The sequence below is a fragment of the Aquarana catesbeiana genome, linkage group LG05 (assembly GCF_042186555.1).
Source record: "Aquarana catesbeiana isolate 2022-GZ linkage group LG05, ASM4218655v1, whole genome shotgun sequence".
Taxonomy (NCBI): domain Eukaryota; kingdom Metazoa; phylum Chordata; class Amphibia; order Anura; family Ranidae; genus Aquarana; species Aquarana catesbeiana.
In genome coordinates, this window is record NC_133328.1 from 36,874,092 (window position 1) to 36,894,100 (window position 20,009).

Genomic DNA, 20,009 nt, shown 5'->3' on the forward strand with positions numbered 1-20,009 from the left:
CAGCCCAAAGATTGAGTGGATACAAGGTTATTCTCCTGTCAAATCCAAATCTCGACATAAAATATGCTTCACCCACTTCTGGCCTATCCCCTATCCTAAATGTGTTACTAGGTCTAAAAGGAGAAGAGGATGAGGTAGTTCCTCAACATGAATGCAATGAAATAATCCACCAGGACACATCTCCACGTGCAGATATGTCTTCCACTGCAATCCCTGGGGCACAAAATGTTTTTGTTGATGGTTCTTGTTCTAGACCAAATGACAACACATATCATGCAGGATATGCTGTGGCATGCCAGCTCTTTAAAGTACAAGATGCGAACATTTATACTGATTCTAAATACGCATTCGGCGTATGCCACGATTATGGTATTATCTGGTTAAGAAGAGGGTACATAGCAGCAGATGGCAAGTCAATTTCACATTCAACATTAGTGTCCAGCTTTTTGGAAGTGATTAAATTGCCTCACTCTATAGCTATCCTCCACTGCAAGGCACACACCACAAACCAAGCTGATAAAGCAGCAAAGGAAGCAGCTTCTAAACAAGAAGCTACCATACAAATGCCATCACTTGCACCTGAAATGCCCCTGTTCGACCAAACTTTGTCAGATCTTCATACATATGCTACAGACACAGATATTAAACAATGGAATATTGCAGGAGTGCAGAAAAGCCCAGATACTGGACTTGTCTGTCAGGAGGAGAGACCATGTATACCTGTAGCTAGTGCACCTTTATTTATTTCTCAGTATCATGGGGTAGGGCACAAAGGCTGGCAGGTCTACAACTCATGGTACATTAGTGTGATGGTCAGTGGGAAGAATGCTCCCTACACTTGTGATCATTGGGAAGAATTACCCCCTTACAGATAGCTAAAAAGATCAATGGTTTCAGTGGGAACTTAGCTGAGAGGCAAAAAATCCTTGTTGCTCAAGGAGCCCTTAGCAGCCTCTGGAGGAACCCTGGTTGAGAAACACTGCTATATACTGTATATACATACACACACCATCTGTTTTTTCATCTGATTCCATGATGGATAACTATCAACTTTAGTTTACTAGTCATAGGTGTGCACGGCCTATTGAATTAGAGTGTACACCTGAAAGCTCAAACACATATGTGTGTGTGCATGTGTATATATACTGACAGTGTCCATAGAGCATTGGACAGTGTCAGTAGGGCAGAGATTGGTGTCAGTAGGGCAGTGGACGGTGTCTGTAATTTTTTTTATATTATTTTATTTTTTATTATTTTTTTTACAATTTTATTTTTTAAGTTTTTTTATTTTACAATATTTTTAGGAGTCTCATTAGGGGGCTTTGTTGAATTATCAGGGGTATAAACAGGGGGAATTTGCGCCACACAGGGTTATTAGGGTGTGCCCTGGCACACCTGGAACACCCTGTGCGTACGCCTATATTACTAGTACATTTGTTATAAGAGATGGCCATCCAATCTTGAAAACTGAACTAAAATAAGAAAAGAAAGGAAATTCAATAGGCATAGGGTGTCAACCAATGAAAAAGATGGTTTTGGTATCCCAACAAGATGACAGGCAATGCCCAAGTTGCTAGATTTATTATAATGAGCAGCATGTACAGTCAATCAACAAAGCTCATTACACTGAAAATTAATACAGTTTTCATGCCACTTACAAGCCTATTTTGATTTAACACATCCTATGATAATTATTGAATTGTGTTATGATTTAATTAACACGCCTATAATAAAATAAATTGCAAGCATGCATTTACCTTTGTTGAACAGCCAAAATGTTACTGTGGTCATGCCTTTGCTGATAATTATTTCTTAAAGAAAATTCCTTTAAAAGAATAAAAAACAAAGTCCTTAACGAAACACAAAATATAGTAAGTAATTTTCTTATATTAAACTTTGTTTTATCAAAGAGGAGCTCCGGTCAAACATAAATAAAACAAAAAGCCAGCAGCTACAAATACTATAGCTGCTGACCTTTAATATACAGTAACTTACGAGCCCAGAGATCTAGCTCTGGCATTAACCGGGTTGGTTCTTCACCAGTTTTCGGGTCCCCGATTCTACCATCTTGCTTGTGGGAAGCTGGCTGTGACTTACTGGTGTTTCACAGCCGACTTTGCACTGCACTTTCTTAATGGTCCTGAAGTCTTCTGGGTCATGTGACATGTCCCCGGAGGTGGCAGGTGTGGAAGAGGAGGGCCAAACTTTCACTTGGCTCACCTAGGGAGGGAAGTGGGGGCTGAACTAAGGCTAAAAATGGTACCCGCTCCCAGAAAAAAAAACTTTCCAATATAGGCAGAGGAGGGGGGAAACAGGAGGATCAGCGGAACTCCTCTTTTGAGGCTGGGTTCACACCTAGGTTTCTTTGCGTCCAACTCACATGACAGGAGACCTTCAATGGAGCCGGTTCACTCATCTTCGGGGTGCCTGCAGTGCCAATTGCACAGAGGTCTTGTGCATCTTTGGTTCAGTTTCAGGTCCGAATTCAGGCAAAAACTCGGGCCTGATTCATCCCTGAAACGGAGAACAGGGATGCACTGTATACCTGCTGTCAGCCGCATACATCTTAGGTGTGAACCCAGCCTCAGGTGCTTTAACAAAATTATTTTCATGAAGGCATTTTATCACTTATGCCCTGTACACACGATTGGACATTGATCGGACATTTCGACAACAAAATCCATGGATTTTTTCTGACGGATGTTGGCTCAAACTTGTCTTGCATACACACGGTCGCACAAAGTAAAATCCCTTCGTTCAGAACGTGGTGACGTAAAACACGTATGTCGGGACTATAAACGGGGCAGTAGCCAATAGCTTACGTCTCTTAATTTATTCTGAGCATGCGTGGCACTTTCTGCGTCGGATTTGTGTACACTCAGAATTTAAACGATTGGATTTTGTTGTCGGAAAATTTTATATCATGATCTCAAACTTTGTCTGTCGGAAATTCCAACGGAAAAAGTCAGATGGAGCCCACACACGATCGGAATTTCCGACAACACAATTCGATCGCACTTTTTCCGTCTGAAAATCCGACTGTGTGTAAAGGGCATTAGACTGTGGAAAGAGACAGCCAGCCATTAGTATTTTCGAAAGGAGCAAATGGCAGCCGACTTATTGTATTATAATGTATAAACAACTGACTCCATTTTAGATTCCCTTCCATTTTACATAAAGTAGAAATTAACTTTTTGTGTGTGTGAGTTTTGCCATGGTCAGCTTGACTAGCAGTTTGCATAGAACCACACCCTATGAGATACTGTGGTTAAAGTGGAGTTCCACCCACTTTTACAACTCTTCAGCATCCCTCACTAAACTGTGCACTGTAAACGAATTGGACATTTAAAAAAAAAAATTCCTCAGCACTTACTGTATATCTGCTGTATTCATTTTTCACTTCCTCCTCCCTGGCCGCGGCCCATTGCATCATTTCCTGTTTGCAATGCCTTCTGGGAAGGGGCGGCAACTTCCTCTGACACTGCCGTTGCTATGGAAACCTGACCTGAAACCTATTACACTGCTTGTGCTGCACTGAGCATGTGCGAGATCTGCAAGAATGAGATCCGGGAAGAAATACAGTCTGGCTTCAGATGCCCAGACTTAAGATGGCCATGGCCTGCTGTAAGTTTATAAAATAACAAACTACTGCTATAAACTAACAAAACAGACCGTAGTTTACAGACTAACTTTACTAGAATACAGTAAGCTTGTGTATTATAGGGGTATTTTTATTTAAAAAGTATAATTTCGGCCAGAACACCACTTTAAGCAAAATCTTAGAGTAGCACCCTGTGTCAGCAAGTCATCAGCTATTTCTTGTTATCTAGTCAGCAGCCTAACTCTCCATAAGAAAGTCCTGAGTTTAAGTTTTGTATAACCCTTAGACATGTATTTTTACTGGTATATAAACTACTGTTGTACTCAATAAAGACAGAGATCTTATGAATACACTCAAGCTTGTTTCTCATGTCTCATGTGGTCTCTCACAGACTTGAGGGTCCCGGTGGTCTGCCTGCATAAACCAGGGTGGTCGTAAAAGTGTACAATTCCTTTCAAATGGGGGCTAGTCCCGGATAAAGCAGTCATCCGTGGTAAGTAAAATTTTGTCTTATTTGACAAATTATTTTTCTTGCCTCGGCTCTAATAAAGCTTTAGTCCTTTAAAATTTATATAGAAAGGAGATGGACCAAGCCTTAAAGGTCTTTGGGAGACCTGTGTCCTAGAGAGAGGATTCATTAATATTAGATAAAACAGTACTTTAACTCCTTTTGGGAAGGAGAAAAGGATTTAATAAGGTAATCACCACCATGAACCAAACCTCTGTTTGCTTTGTCTTTCTGTCGCAAAGAAGTATAAGATAATTTGTTATGTGGAAGAAGCTGTAAGGTAAGACAGCCATTCGTTCACTGTAATATGGGTCAAGAACATGGTAAAGTGGCTCTGCCTCCCCCTAACACCATGGAAATGTGTAAGGATTATGTTGCTAGGGTTTGTGGTACTGATTATGAATGTATAAATCCCTGGGTGTCAAATTTAGGTGGGTGAACTGAAACTATACATAGTAGTGATCCCTTCCCGAGATGGAGATAATGATGAATTTCATATGGATATGGTGAAAGGTTTATGTCTTGGTGACATGAAGGCTTTCCCATGGTTTTCAAGAGACCCTCAGTGGGATATGAAATCCATCACAGTTTTAGGATTATACCAAATTGTCCAGTGAATCTCGTGGGTAGGGATTTGCTGGGAAAATTGGGTATGAAGATAATAATGTCCCCAAGTGGTGGTCTTACTGTCTATTCAAAAAAGGTCCCCATCATGCCCATTTTGGCCTTAAGTAATGAAGTACCAACAGAAGAATTCCCAAAAGATTTACAAAATGCCTGGTAAGATGGTTCTTTGGATGTGGATCTTATCTTTTGTACCCCATACAAAGCCACCCTCAAACCTTGGGCAGAACCCAAATACCACAAACAATACCCTTTGCCAAAAGAAAAGGAGGACGGAATTGCTCCCATGGTGGAATATTTCCTTAAACAAAGAATTTTAAAGGAAACAATTTCACCTTACAACACTCCTATAAATCCAGTTAAAAAGCCGGATGGCAGTTATAGGTTTGTTCAAGACCTTAGGGCCATAAATAATCTTGTATTGCCCATAGCACCTATAGTATCCAATGTGCCATCACTCCTGACTTCCATACCATCCAATGCAGAGTATTTCACAGTAATTGATTTAGCAAACGCATTTTTTAGCATCCCAGTGGACAAGGAGACACAGCCTATTCTTGCATTTTGTTTTAGAAATTGCCAGATGACCTGGTGCAGAATGCCCCAAGGATATGTAGACTCCCCTGTAGATGATTCAGTTGTACTCCAGGCAACCCTGCGGTCCTGGACTCCCCGCCATGGTTCACTCCTATTACAGTATGTTGATGATTTATTGTTATGCAGTCCGAGACAGGTTGCCAGCAGAGAGGATGATAAAGATTTATTGTACTGGTTAGCAGAAAATGGTCACAAAGTCTCTAAAAAGAAATTGCAATGGTGTCAAAAGACTGTTGAATATCTTGGTTTTAACCTCACAAAAGGAGAAAGAAGAGTCAGTCACAAGGGAACTGTGGCTCTCGTGGGTCTGCCTCGCCCACTGACAAAGAAAGATATGCTGTCTTTTCTTGGTATGATTGGTTACTACCGCCGATGGATACCTGACTGCTCTTTTTATGACAACCTCCTGAGACAAGCCACAGGCTTAGACATGCCAGATTGTGTAAAATGGACAGATGAAATGTGTGATGCATTTGTGTACCCTAAGACAGCAATGGTAACGGCCCCTGGCCTCGGATGGCCTGATTATGGCAAGATGTTCACTTGTTTTCCAGGGACAATTGTAAAACAATGGCGGGAGTCCTGGAGCAGGAACACAGAGGAAAACTCTGCCCTATTGCATTTTTGTTTAAGAGTAGTGCAAATTCATGTACAGGGCATGCTGGCATGTCTCAGAGCTTTGGCATCCTGTGCTATGGTAGTAAAAATGGCTATTTCTTTTACTCTAGGACATCCAAGCACCTTACATACTTCTCAAAATGTATCCATTTTGTTGAAAAATATTCATACCCAACATATGTCAGCCCAAAGATTGAGTGGATACAAGGTTATTCTCCTCTCAAATCCAAATCTCGACATAAAATATGCTTTACCCACTTCAGGCCCATCCCCTATCCTAAATGTGTTACTAGGTCTAAAAGGAGAAGAGGATGAGGTAGTTCCTCAACATGAATGCAATGAAATAATCCACCAGGACACATCTCCACGTGCAGATATGTCTTCCACTGCAATCCCTGGGGCACAAAATGTTTTTGTTGATGGTTCTTGTTCTAGACCAAATGACAACACATATCATGCTGTAGCATGCCAGCTCTTTGAAGTACAAGTGCATATAAAGTGTAGCACTAATTAAATCCGATGAACAGATGGTTGTAACATTGCATACACCAAAAAAAAGAGAAAAATACATGTATTTATAACCATACAAAACAGTTTGTATAGAAAACCCTAGCGGTCTTCAGATATCTGTTGAATGTGAAGAAAGTTCATAGTCCAATATTATGAATAAAGTGATTCTGTTCACCACGTGAGTAGCTGGTATAAACAAACGTGAATGTGATGGGCCCTCCACATAGAAGCAATGCAGGCTTACCGAAAGCGTTGGACTCATACGAACATACGCTCAATGAGTCAACAAGGCTTGTATTACCAACAGGCAATAAAGGAGGATCTTTAGACCAGATGGCGATGAAATCCGAATCACATCAAGAACTCTAAAGGAACTCTTCTAAAAGGTGGCTCGTCTCAGTAGAATAGCCCATAAAGGATAACGAAAGGGGCCACATAGCATAATTTCGTTTGGTACAACAAATTTATTAAAAAGTAAAACACTTACATTTTCCGTGATAAAAAAGCGCTTGGTATAAAATTATGGCAGGCAGTGGAGTCTCCCGACGCGTTTCATCTACTCAGACTTCATCTGGGGTACCCTACCACCGCTGCCATACTCTCTTATAAAGGTACTGTGACCCCATTGATGAGAACCAGCTTGTGCCCATTAATTTGATGCACTTCCGGGTGTAGCCAAGATGGCGGACCCGCGCACGTTTCAGGCCTCTTTCTTATTGGATAATGTGCATTCCAGCACCCTTTTATTAATAATAAATTGTAATATATATATTGTTTTCCCACGTTGTGGGTGCAATTTTTGTTAAACCCCTTGTGAAGAACGAATCCAAAGAAGAATACACAAAAAAATATAAACAGAGAGAGAGGGGGGGTTCCGTCACTGAGAGTAGTCAGTTCTGGGTTCAGCATGTGAGATGTATCCAGCTCTGCGGGAGAGGGCAACGTATTCCGAGTGAGGTTTACAACGTCAGGATCAGCCGTGCACCCCACGTGTGTGGAGCGCAAACAGGGCCGCCGTCCATCACGTGCGTGTCACGCCTCTGTATAGTGATTGGCCGGGCGTGATGTCGTCACCAATTGGCTTAGCGTAACAACACGTCCCTGTAAATGAAGTGACGTGTTGTCATGTCAACACACAACTCTATGTCGATGTAAAAGCAATTCTAACGGAGGTGGACATGAGCCGCCCCCCAAAAGACTCCATATATATGAAGTGATGTTCTTATGTTACCTCAATATAAGGGCATTAAAGAAACAGTGCTTAAGTAAATCAAACAAAAATAATTTAAAGTGAAAAAGAATGTCCGTAGACTTTCCATAAAGTTACAAAACATTGAAAGTGTAGATGGAAGATTGTGCATATATTGTCAAAAGCAAATTATAAAATAGACTATATGTGTATGTATAAGTTCCACTAGTTATGAAATATGATCCACAATATGCAAGGTGTAATTAGGGGATAATAACCCTCTTTAAAAATACATAAATAGCCTAGAAAAAATATATCCATATAAGAAAAAATATGGATATTAAGATAAAGAAAGTGTTGTTATGAAACTGTGATCCTCAGAAATACTAAAAAAGGAGAAATGATAAAAATATGTGGGTCCGGGATGGATTCTCAATGGGTGATCCAAAATAGTGATAAAATGTATGCAAAATAATATATAACCAACATACAGAAAGATATCCCAACAACTAATTCGATTTTATGACTCGTTAATGAAAGCGTTAATGTCCAATTCCATGTTCATACCCTGTGGGTGAAGAGACTGTAGTTCGTGTATCCAGAACGTTTCAAGACGAGAAACGCCTCTGGTCATGGCACCACCCCTCCAGGGTGGAGTATATTTATCAATTACCAGCAGATGGCAAGTCAATTTCACATTCAACATTAGTGTCCAGCATTTTGGAAGTGATTAAATTGCCTCACCCTATAGCTATCCTCCACTGCAAGGCACACACCACAAACCAAGATGATGTTTCAAAAGGAAATGCCTTAGCTGATAAAGCAGCAAAGGAAGCAGCTTCTAAACAAGAAGCTACCATACAAATGCCATCACTTGCACCTGAAATGCCCCTGTTAGACCAAACCTTGTCAGATCTTCATACATATGCTACAGACACAGATATTAAACAATAGAATATTGCAGGAGTGCAGAAAAGCCCAGATACTGGACTTGTCTGTCAGGAGGGGAGACCATGTATACCTGTAGCTAGTGCACCTTTATTTATTTCTCAGTATCATGGGGTAGGGCACAAAGGCTGGCAGGTCACATGTAAATTATTGGACACTGATTTTTTTATCCCCGGTCTTCCCTCTTTTGTCAAATCATATGTTGACAGTTGCATCACATGCATCCAAAGCAACCCAAGAAATTCACACAAGACAAAACATGAACACCTTACATGTCCATCTACACCTTTTACACATTTACAGATTGACTTCACCCATATGCCTAAGTTAGGTAAAAGACAGGAATATTTACTTGTGATAGTAGACATGTTCTCAAGATAGACAGAAGCATTTGTAACCACAAAAGAAGATGCACAAACAGTTGTAAAAATCCTCATGCAGGAAATTATCCCTAGGTGGGGATGCCCGCTCCAAATAAATTCTGACAATGGTCCTGCCTTTATTTCAAAAGTGTGCCAAGATTTAGTGAAAGCACTTAAAATTGATTGGAAATTTCATATACCTTACCACCCGCAGAGTTCAGGTATTGTTGAGAGAATGAACAGAACCATTAAAGATAAAATAAGAAAAGCAATAGGAGGCACATATAATAAGTGGCAGAAAGTCCTACCAGCAGTTTTGGTCGAAATAAGAATGACCCCCTCTAAGAAAACAGGATACTCTCCATTTGAGATCCTTACGGGTAGGCCATTTCCCACCCTGTGGGCCAGACAGCCACTTATGTTAGAAAGAGGGGACTTAGAAGTAATACAGAGAGAGTATATTAGGAAACTCATTGAAACTCTGGACAGAGTTGAAAGAAATGTTGCTTGCACCTCTCCTTTCTCTTCACAGGAACCTACACACCCTTTCCAGGTAGAAGACGTAGTGGTGGTCCAACAGCTGAATCACACTACGAAGCAAGAGTACCTGTTCGGACCCCCGACTACTGTGGTCACAGTCACACGTACCGCAATCCTTACCGAGGGACAACAGTCCTGGATTTATGCCAGTCCTGTGAAGAAGGTGAACCAAAAACCTAAGAAGCAAGCCAAAGATAAAGGAGGTGAAATAAATCCTCGAAAAGAGAGTGAAGCAGGTGAAAGAGTCTCTGAACAAGATGACCTCGCTTATTGCACCACAGACTTCTGGGAAGGTATTTTGCCTCCTGTTCCTAATCTCTCTAATAGTGTTCCTACCTACATGGATCATAACTAATTGTATTTATCATCCTGAGGACTTGGGAGCCCTTAAAGGCATATGTGGGTCACCCAATAACACCATCGATAATACACATACCAGACACAAGAGAGATACACAATCAGATAATGAAGGAGTTAAAACCGATAGTTTTACAGACAAAATATTGCTACTGAAATTCAAATATAATTATGCCCAGAAATCAGGGTATGAGAAATGTTGGATATGTAGTAAACTGCATCCTAGTACAGCCCATATTCCCCTTATGGCTGTACCTTTAAATATCACCTTTTTTTCTAAATGGAATTCCTCCCATTGTTTTAACCAACATATCAAGTTTATATGTAAACAACATTGTTACTTTTCCAATAATGGGTAGAAGTCATTCCCCTGACTGGTGTTTTAATTTAGGGAATGAGACACAGACTAACCCCTCTACATGCAGTAAGTATATGGATGTTTCAAACTTACATGCAGTAGGTATATGCATGTTTCAAACTTGTAATGTGTATCATTGTTAGAGCTACCCAAACCCCTGACCCTGCTGCTGCTAATAAAGCCTACCTTAACATGTCCTATAAGAAAGCTAATTATGTTACCGTGGAAAGAAAGTAAGTCATGTTCATGACTTAAGAGGGAATTGTAATAGAATGTATAAAAAACTGACTCCATTTTAGATTCCCTTCCATTTTACATAAAGTAGAAATTAACTTTTTGTGTGTGTGAGTTTTGCCATGGTCAGCTTGACTAGCAGTTTGCATAGAACCACACCCTATGAAATACTGTGGTTAAGCCAAATCTTGGAGTAGCATCCTGTGTAGGGATGAGCCGAACACCCCCCTGTTCGGTTCGCACCAGAACATGCGAACAGGAAAAAAGTTTGTTCGAACACGCGAACACCGTTAAAGTCTATGGGACACGAACATGAATAAACAAAAGTGCTAATTTTAAAGGCTTATATGCAAGTTATTGTCATAAAAAGTGTTTGGGGACCTGGGTCCTGCCCCAGGGGACATGGATCAATGCAAAAAAAAGTTTTAAAAACGGCCGTTTTTTCAGGAGCAGTGATTTTAATAATGCTTAAAGTCAAACAATAAAAGTGTAATATCCCTTTAAATTTCGTACCTGGGGGGTGTCTATAGTATGCCTGTAAAGGGGCGCATGTTTCCTGTGTTTAGAACAGTCTGACAGCAAAATGACATTTTGAAGGAAAAAACTTATTTAAAACTACCCGCGGCTATTGCATTGCCGACAATACACATAGAAGTTCATTGATAAAAACGGCATGGGAATTCCCCAAAGGGGAACCCCAAACCAAAATTAAAAAAAAAAAATGACGTGGGAGTCCTCCTAAATTCCATACCAGGCCCTTCAGGTCTGGTATGGATATTAAGGGGAACCCCGGCCAAAATTAAAAAAAAAAAATGACGTGGGGTTCCCCCTAAATTCCATACCAGACCCTTCAGGTCTGGTATGGATTTTAAGGGGAACCCCGCGCCAAAAAAAAAAAAAAAACGGCGTGGGGTCCCCCCAAAAATCCATACCAGACCCTTATCCGAGCACGCAACCTGGCAGGCCGCAGGAAAAGAGGGGGGGACGAGAGTGCGGCCCCCCCTCCCTCCTGAACCGTACCAGGCCACATGCCCTCAACATTGGGAGGGTGCTTTGGGGTAGCCCCCCAAAACACCTTGTCCCCATGTTGATGAGGACAAGGGCCTCATCCCCACAACCCTGGCCGGTGGTTGTGGGGGTCTGCGGGCGGGGGGCTTATCGGAATCTGGAAGCCCCCTTTAACAAGGTGACCCCCAGATCCAGGCCCCCCCCCCTGTGTGAAATGGTAAGGGGGTACATAAGTACCCCTACCATTTCACGAAAAAAGTGTCAAAAATGTTAAAAATGACAAGAGACAGTTTTTGACAATTCCTTTATTTAAATGCTTCTTCTTTCTTCTATCTTCCTTCATCTTCTGGTTCTTCTGGTTCTTCTGGCTCTTCTGGTTCTTCCTCCGGCGTTCTCGTCCAGCATCTCCTCCGCGGCGTCTTCTATCTTCTTCTCCTCGGGCCGCTCCGCACCCATGGCATGGGGGGGAGGCTCCCGCTCTTCTCTTCTTCTTTTCTTCTCTTCTTCTCTTCTTCATTTTCTTCTCCGGGCCGCTCCGCAATCCATGCTGGCATGGAGGGAGGCTCCCGCTGTGTGACGGCGCTCCTCATCTGACAGTTCTTAAATAACGGAGGGGCGGGGCCACCCGGTGACCCCGCCCCACTCTGACGCACGGTGACTTGACGGGACTTCCCTGTGACGTCACGGGGAATGCCACAGGGAAGTCCCGTCATGTCCCGTGCGTCAGAGGGGGGCGGGGTCACCAGGTGGCCCCGCCCCCCCGTTATTTAAGAACTGTCAGACGAGGAGCGCCGTCACACAGCGGGAGCCTCCCTCCATGCCAGCATGGATTGCGGAGCGGCCCGGAGAAGAAAATGAAGAAGAGAAGAAGAGAAGAAAAGAAGAAGAGAAGAGTGGGAGCCTCCCCCCCATGCCATGGGTGCGGAGCGGCCCGAGGAGAAGAAGATAGAAGACGCCGCGGAGGAGATGCTGGACGAGAACGCCGGAGGAAGAACCAGAAGAGCCAGAAGAACCAGAAGATGAAGGAAGATAGAAGAAAGAAGAAGCATTTAAATAAAGGAATTGTCAAAAACTGTCTCTTGTCATTTTTAACATTTTTGACACTTTTTTTGTGAAATGGTAGGGGTATAAGTACCCCCTTACCATTTTACACAGGGGGGGGGCCGGGATCTGGGGGTCACCTTGTTAAAGGGGGCTTCCAGATTCCGATAAGCCCCCCGCCCGCAGACCCCCACAACCACCGGCCAGGGTTGTGGGGATGAGGCCCTTGTCCTCATCAACATGGGAACAAGGTGTTTTGGGGGGCTACCCCAAAGCACCCTCCCAATGTTGAGGGCATGTGGCCTGGTACGGTTCAGGAGGGAGGGGGGGCCGCACTCTCGTCCCCCCCTCTTTTCCTGCGGCCTGCCAGGTTGCGTGCTCGGATAAGGGTCTGGTATGGATTTTTGGGGGGACCCCACGCCGTTTTTTTTTTTTTTTTTGGCGCGGGGTTCCCCTTAAAATCCATACCAGACCTGAAGGGTCTGGTATGGAATTTAGGGGGAACCCCACGTCATTTTTTTTTTTTTATTTTGTCCGGGGTTCCCCTTAATATCCATATCAGACCTGAAGGGCCTGGTATGGAATTTAGGGGGACTCCCACGTCATTTTTTTTTTTTTAATTTTGGTTCGGGGTTCCCCTTTGGGGAATTCCCATGCCGTTTTTATCAATGAACTTCTATGTGTATTGTCGGCAATGCAATAGCCGCGGGTAGTTTTAAATGAGTTTTTTCCTTCGAAATGTCATTTTGCTGTCAGATTGTTCTAAACACGGGAAACATGCGCCCCTTTACAGGCATACTATAGACACCCCCCAGGTACGAAATTTAAAGGGATATTACACTTTTATTGATTGACTTTAAGCATTATTAAAATCACTGCTCCTGAAAAAACGGCCGTTTTTAAAACTTTTTTTGCATTGATCCATGTCCCCTGGGGCAGGACCCAGGTCCCCAAACACTTTTTATGACAATAACTTGCATATTAGCCTTTAAAATTAGCACTTTTGATTTCTCCCATAGACTCTTAAAGGGTGTTCCGCGGCATTCGAATTTGCCGCGAACACCCCAAATTGTTCGCTGTTCGACGAACTTGCGAACAGCCAATGTTCGAGTCGAACATGAGTTCGACTCGAACTCGAAGCTCATCCCTAATCCTGTGTCAGCAGGTCATCAGCTATATCTTGTTAGGCTGACAAACACACCATATAAAAGAAAATGTGATTCGTCAGACCAGGCCAACTTTTTCCATTGCTCTGCAGTCCACTTTTCATGCTCACATGTCCATTGTAGGGACTTTGGGTGTGGACAGTGGTCAGCTTGGGCACATTAATGGGGGGACATAGTGGACACCTTTGGTGCCATGATGTTTAATGCTGGGTGTACAGTGCACACCTGTGCCTTTAAGGAGGGGTGGGCTCCCTCCAGGCTCACCTGCCCTCTGCCTATCAATAATAATGCATGTGCTTCCACTGTGGAAGCTCTCAAAATTTAGATTTAGGACTACAGATATTGGGGTGCCTTGACTGGGGCTCTGTAGCTTACCTATGTATTTGCAAATGTGTGCAAACTAAACCCCCTTTTTAATATATAATGTTAGGCAGGACAATTTGGTTGGTTAGCAGGCTGGTCATTAAGTTGAGCCAGAAATTTATTTGGTTTTGTTTCGCATGCGTTGTCCTTCCATGTGCTCCTTGCTGCAAAGGCCAATTATTGGTGAGGGCAGTGGCCATTTCTTTGTAATGGGCACCCTGATCAGTCTGAGGCTATGCAGCCCCATATACAACAAACTGTGATGCCCGTGTTTTATGGTTCAATACAACAACTTCAGGAACAACATGTTTTCTTGTGAAGCACACCCCTGCGGGAGCCACTAGTGAATACAGTCACATCTCCCCTCTTAGAACACCCACAGCCAGGCACAGAGCAATTTGTTCATTCTTCCAGTGGCTCAGAAAGCAGTCTGGGGGGCTTTGGGTTTTTATTGGAAAGATAACCTGTGATAGGGAGAGGGAGCATGGGATACCCCCCAAAAAACTTGAACTGGATAATTTGAGTACAAGGCATAATGTCTCACAGGATCTCTATGCTGTTGGTGACCTGTACTCTTCCAGAATTAAAAGCTACACACAGTCACTGTCCTTCAGCACTGGGATCTCCTTCTCACATATCCACAGGATCATCGGTTGCCTCCTGCCAATATCCACCAGTGAGGAAGATGTAGAGTCACACCCCCATAGGACAGCTGTACTCTATCCTACCAACCTCCCCCTGGCTCTCTCTGGTGAGCTTCCTCTACACCCAACTTGATCCTCGGACACAGATCTGTAAATAGGGCCCCTAGCTAAGCCTTGCTGGGATCATGGTGTCTTCCTCACGACTTCCTCTAAAATCCTGCCTCAGAGGGTGGCAGAGCCCCCTCACAAGGGTTTCCTCCTGCAGTAATGGACTCAGGAACACTGCCCTTGCTGCTCAGGCCTGAGACTATTTTTGGTTCTCTCAACACCCTCTGGACATACCTCCCCAGTGATTGGCTGAAGTTCCATAAATATTCAGGCTGCCTGCTCTATTCTTTCTCCCACTATACTTCTAGAATCCTCTAGAAGACAGGGGCTGGTAACAGAACAGCTGCCTGTGAAACACTGAGCAGCCCTGAATAATTAACCCCTGCTCCAATGAATATAGGGGGCCAGATTAGATTTACCTAAAAGCCTGCTCTATACTAAGAAGGTGCTACACTTGCTGTCTAATACATCCCAACGACTTTCGGATGCTATTGTAATGAGATAATCTATGTTATTTCCTTTACCTTTCAGTGGTCATAAAGTTATGGCTTATCAATGTATTTGCAGGCTCTACTCAATGGCTGCTCAAGGGCTAGAAACTGTATACTTTACAAATCCTTTTGCATCATGCAAAGTCATGTTTTTCCATTTATCACCAAATAAAAGTTGCATGGCTGTAGCTTATGTAGCTTGTAGCTTATTCCACTGTGCATGGCGGTAATGTTTATATGTTTCATAATAGGCAAATATCTGAGCACACTAAACAAATATACGCTGTTTATTTGGTTTTTCGTGAGCAGAATTAACTTTATTTGAATTCTGTAAATACACTGGAACAAAACCACAAAGATTTCTACTAAACAGCGCAAAGTATTATATTTTATTTTTAAAATGTATGTACAGTGCCTTGAAAAAGTATTCATACCCCTTGACATTTTTCTACATTTTGTCATGTTACAACCAAAAAACGTAAATGTATTTTATTGGAATTTTATGTGATAGACCAACACAAAGTGGCACATAATTGTGAAAGTGGAAGGAAAATCGTAAGGAAGTCGTATTTTAGTCGACTAAAATAGTGTTAATTTTGTCAGCAAAAATATTTTCGTTGACAAAAATTAACACTGTTTACAAATCTCTACCCTTTATCTATCTAACAGGTATTTCCACACAATAAGCCTAGGTCTAGCATTGTCCCCCTATTGCTCTCTGGCAGTATAGCCTTCTGAATGTAGTTAAATATAATCTCTTTGCTGTCCATCAGAGAACCCATCCTATCCACCAGATCCTGTGGGGGTTGCACAACACCAATACCATTAAATTCAATGTTCATCCCTTATTATTATTATATCATTTTACAGGATTTCTATAGCACCAACAGGCGAGCGAGCATGGGAGGAGGTGACAAGGTAGCTAGAGAGCAGGAGGTCTTGAGAGGAACGAAAAGAGAGGCTTGATTGATATTTTGAGACCAAGCTAGTGATGTAGCTGGGGCAGAGTTGTGAATGGCTTTGTAAGTTGTTGTTAGTACTTTGAATGTTATTCGTTGGGCGAGCAGAAGCCAGTGGAGGGCTTTGCAGAGAAGGGAGGAGGACAATAAATGTTTGGTAAGGTAGATGAGTGTTGCATTAGCATTCATGTTGGACTGAAGGGGGATAGCCTACGTAAAGGTAATCCAATGAGGAGGGAATTGCAGTCGAGGGGAGAGATAACCAGGGAGGGATTTAGAAGCTTAGTGGTGTCAGTGGTTAAAAAGGGGCATATTCTTGAGATGTTGCGGAGGTTGAGACAGCATGACTTGAAGAGGGTTTGGATGTAGGCATGAAAGGACAGTTCAGAGTCCAGGGATAACACCTAGCACTCTGGCATGTGGCGACAGACATAGTTGTGCCATTGATCTTGTCAGAGAAGAAGTCAGGGGAAGGTGCACATGGGTGAGGAAAAATTATGAGTTCAGTTTTGGATAGATTGAGTTTGAGGAAGTGGTGTGACATCCAGTCAGATATGTAGAGAAGACGAAAGGAACGGCTGCGCTCCCAATTCGATGCAATAAATAGATTTCCAGGTGATCATATAAACAGAAAAAGGTAACGCGCTTCACACGACTAGCGTGCTTCGCTTTGAAACGCGTTACCTTTTTCTGCCTTTGCCATATGCCTGTACATCTGTTTTTATGATATCCTGGAAATAAATGTATTGCATCAAATTGGGAGTGCAGCCGTTCCTTTCTTCTTTCTATAGCAGTGACAGAACATGTACCCCATCTGATCATTTGTTTCATGGTTTGCAGCCTGGCTGGATCGCCTGGAGCAGCTACATTTTTGGTTTATCCAGTCAGATATGTCTGTTAGTAAATCAGTGATGCATGAGGAAACTGATGGGGTGAGCTGAGGGATAGGGAGATAGATGTAGGTGTCATTAGCATAGAAATAGTATTGGAAGCTATTGAAGGCTATCAACTGACCCAGGGAGGAGGTGTAGATCGAGAATAGGAAAGGTCCAAGGACAGAACCTTGGGGGATCCTAACGTTAAGAGGAGTAGGAGAAGAGGAAGTAGAGCTGTAAGTGGCACTGAAGGTACGGTGAGATTGGTAAGATTTGAAACCACCACAGAGCACAGCCACAGAGACCAAGGAAATAGAGTTTTTTGAGGGGGAGGGGGTGGTCAACTGTATCAAAGGCAGTGGAGAGGTTCAAGAGTACGGAATAGTGACCATTGGTTTTAGCTGTTAGTAAGTTGTTTGTGAGTTTTAGGAGAGCAGTTTCTGTGGAGTGTTGCAGGCAAAATCCACACTGAAGGGGATCAAGAAGGTTATTTTCAATGAGATGGCAGCTCAGCCGGTTGTAGACTAGACGTTCAAGCAGTTTGGAGGCAAAAGGGAGTAAGGAGATGGGTCTTAGGTTGTTAAGATTTGTGGGGTCCAGGGAGGCCCTTTTAGGTAAGGGAGTGACTAGTGCATGTTTTAGAGGGTTGGGGAAGATGCCAGTAGAGAGGGAGAAATTGAAAATATGAGTTAAAGAGTGTAGGATAGAGCCAGAGGGTGACTGTAGTATTTGTGAGGGAACAGGGTCCAGGGGGCAGGTGGTTAAGTAGGCGTTACAGTTACATATCACCTCCACCTAGGAATACATGTCCACCCCACCCCAACAATATACCCCCCCCCCCCTAGCAAAACATCTCCCTTCCCCATAAACACATATCCTCTAAAGAAGTATTATACATGTGTCTAGAAAACCTACTACAACAACACTGACATATTTACAAAGTAGACAGGTGTCTAAATTGCCAGCAAAATGACAGATCCTAGCTTCTTTCAACTGTCTGTGAACAAAGGGACCAGGGATTCCCTTTGTCTATACCTGACCCTTTTCCTAGATGAGGGGCTGGTATAGATGTTAATAGGGGACCCCCACAGAAAAAGAAATAGCATGGGGTTCCCCCTCTAAATTATACCAGGCTCTTTAGGTCTGTCAGCTGTCATGTATAACAGTGGTAGCAATACCAACATTATATATTACATTTGGCTCCTGTCAGATGAGTACATGTTTGGTTATTCATCGGAATGCCCAAACAGCCAAGGGTTGGTCCAGACTTTTATGTGGACTGAACCTTAAGTTCATCCCTAGTCAATTGACTAGAAGTAAAAAGGAGAGGGGGTAAAATGGAAAAGGAATTTTGAATTAAATGTATAGTTACCTTATAAAAAGCCTGCATAATCCTAATAAAACACAATAAATAAAAATGAACTATTTTACGAGTTGAACTCTTAAACAATCGTTTTCTAAGCCCCTTTGTTTCATTACCGTCGTGTCTCATCGCTTGTTCTTATTTAAAGTGACATCTCTGCGAGTTGGCGTTTCAAGGGCGCAAAGGGAGGTTTACATTTTCATTAAGAAAGGAAATAAAAGCTTGATATATTATTTAGACACAGGATTGTCTTCAAAGACTACAAAAAAAGAACGTGTTTTGAAATAAGTGAGACCTGCAGCAATTATCCTCAATGCATTTCTCAACAGCTTCATTGTGCACATAAATCAAACACACCTCTGAGTGCCTTATCTTAAATGCTGTCCAGATGTCTACAGCAGATTGGCCAAGTGCATTGTTTTATTTGGTGTTTAATGAGATAACTGCACATAAAATATTTTTGTTTACTGTCTAATTTTTTCCTTTGAGAGCTTTGTGTATTGCAGTGGAATTCTGTCCACTGCATTTGTCCTTTCCCAAAAGATCATTAACAAGTTTCTGTTTCTCCTCTTTAAAGTAGAACTAAAGGAAAAACTTTTTTTTTTAGTTTTGAATGGAGTGGAGATGGATTAGAACCCCTGTTAGTTTTTATTGCTTTTTGTGCCCCCGTTAACCAATTGCCGACCGTGCTATAGCCAAATGATGGCTACAGAGTGGCCGTCCAATGCTGGGTGGGATATGACGTCCTCCTGTAATCGCGCCCGCTGCAGTGCATGGGCGGCACGCTCTGTGATCACAGTGTGCTCTGGACACAGCTGATCACAGATCACGGTAAAAAGCCAATCAGATCAGCTAATCACAATGTAAACACAAGCTGGTTATCGGCATTTCTTTCCTCATGAGAAGAGTTGAGCCGATAACCAGCTTGTGTAAAAGGGACATCTACACTGATAATCAGGGCACTGATTATCAGTGTTCTGATTATCAGTGCAGTCACAACAGTGCCCACCACTGCTGCCTTTCAGTGCCCACCAGTGCTGCCCATCAGTGTCACCTATCTGTGCTCATCAGTGCCCTTCAGTGCAGCCTATCAGTGCAGCCTCATCAGTGCCCAAAAGTGACACCTCATCTGTGCAGCCTATTGATGCCCATCAGTGCCAATCAGTGTCGCCTCATTAGGTCCAAAAGTACAGCTTCATCAGCACACATCAGTGAAGGAGAAAAATTACCTGTTTGCTAAATTTTATAACAAACTATAAATAAGGTTTTGTTTTGGGGGGGCTCAAAATTTTCTGTCTTTTTTTATTTATTTAGCAAAACATTAAAAAAAAAAAAAAGTGATGATTAAATACCACCAAAAGAAAGCTCTATTTGTGTGAAAAATTTGATAAGGGTACAGTATTCTATGATCGCGCAATTGTCATTCAAAGTGTGACAGTGCTGAAAGATGAAAATTGGCCTGGGAAGGAAGAGGGCAAAAGTGCCCAGTAGGCAAGTGGTAAGGAAATTCCCACTCTCTATTTGTGCTGTTTACGATTATCATTG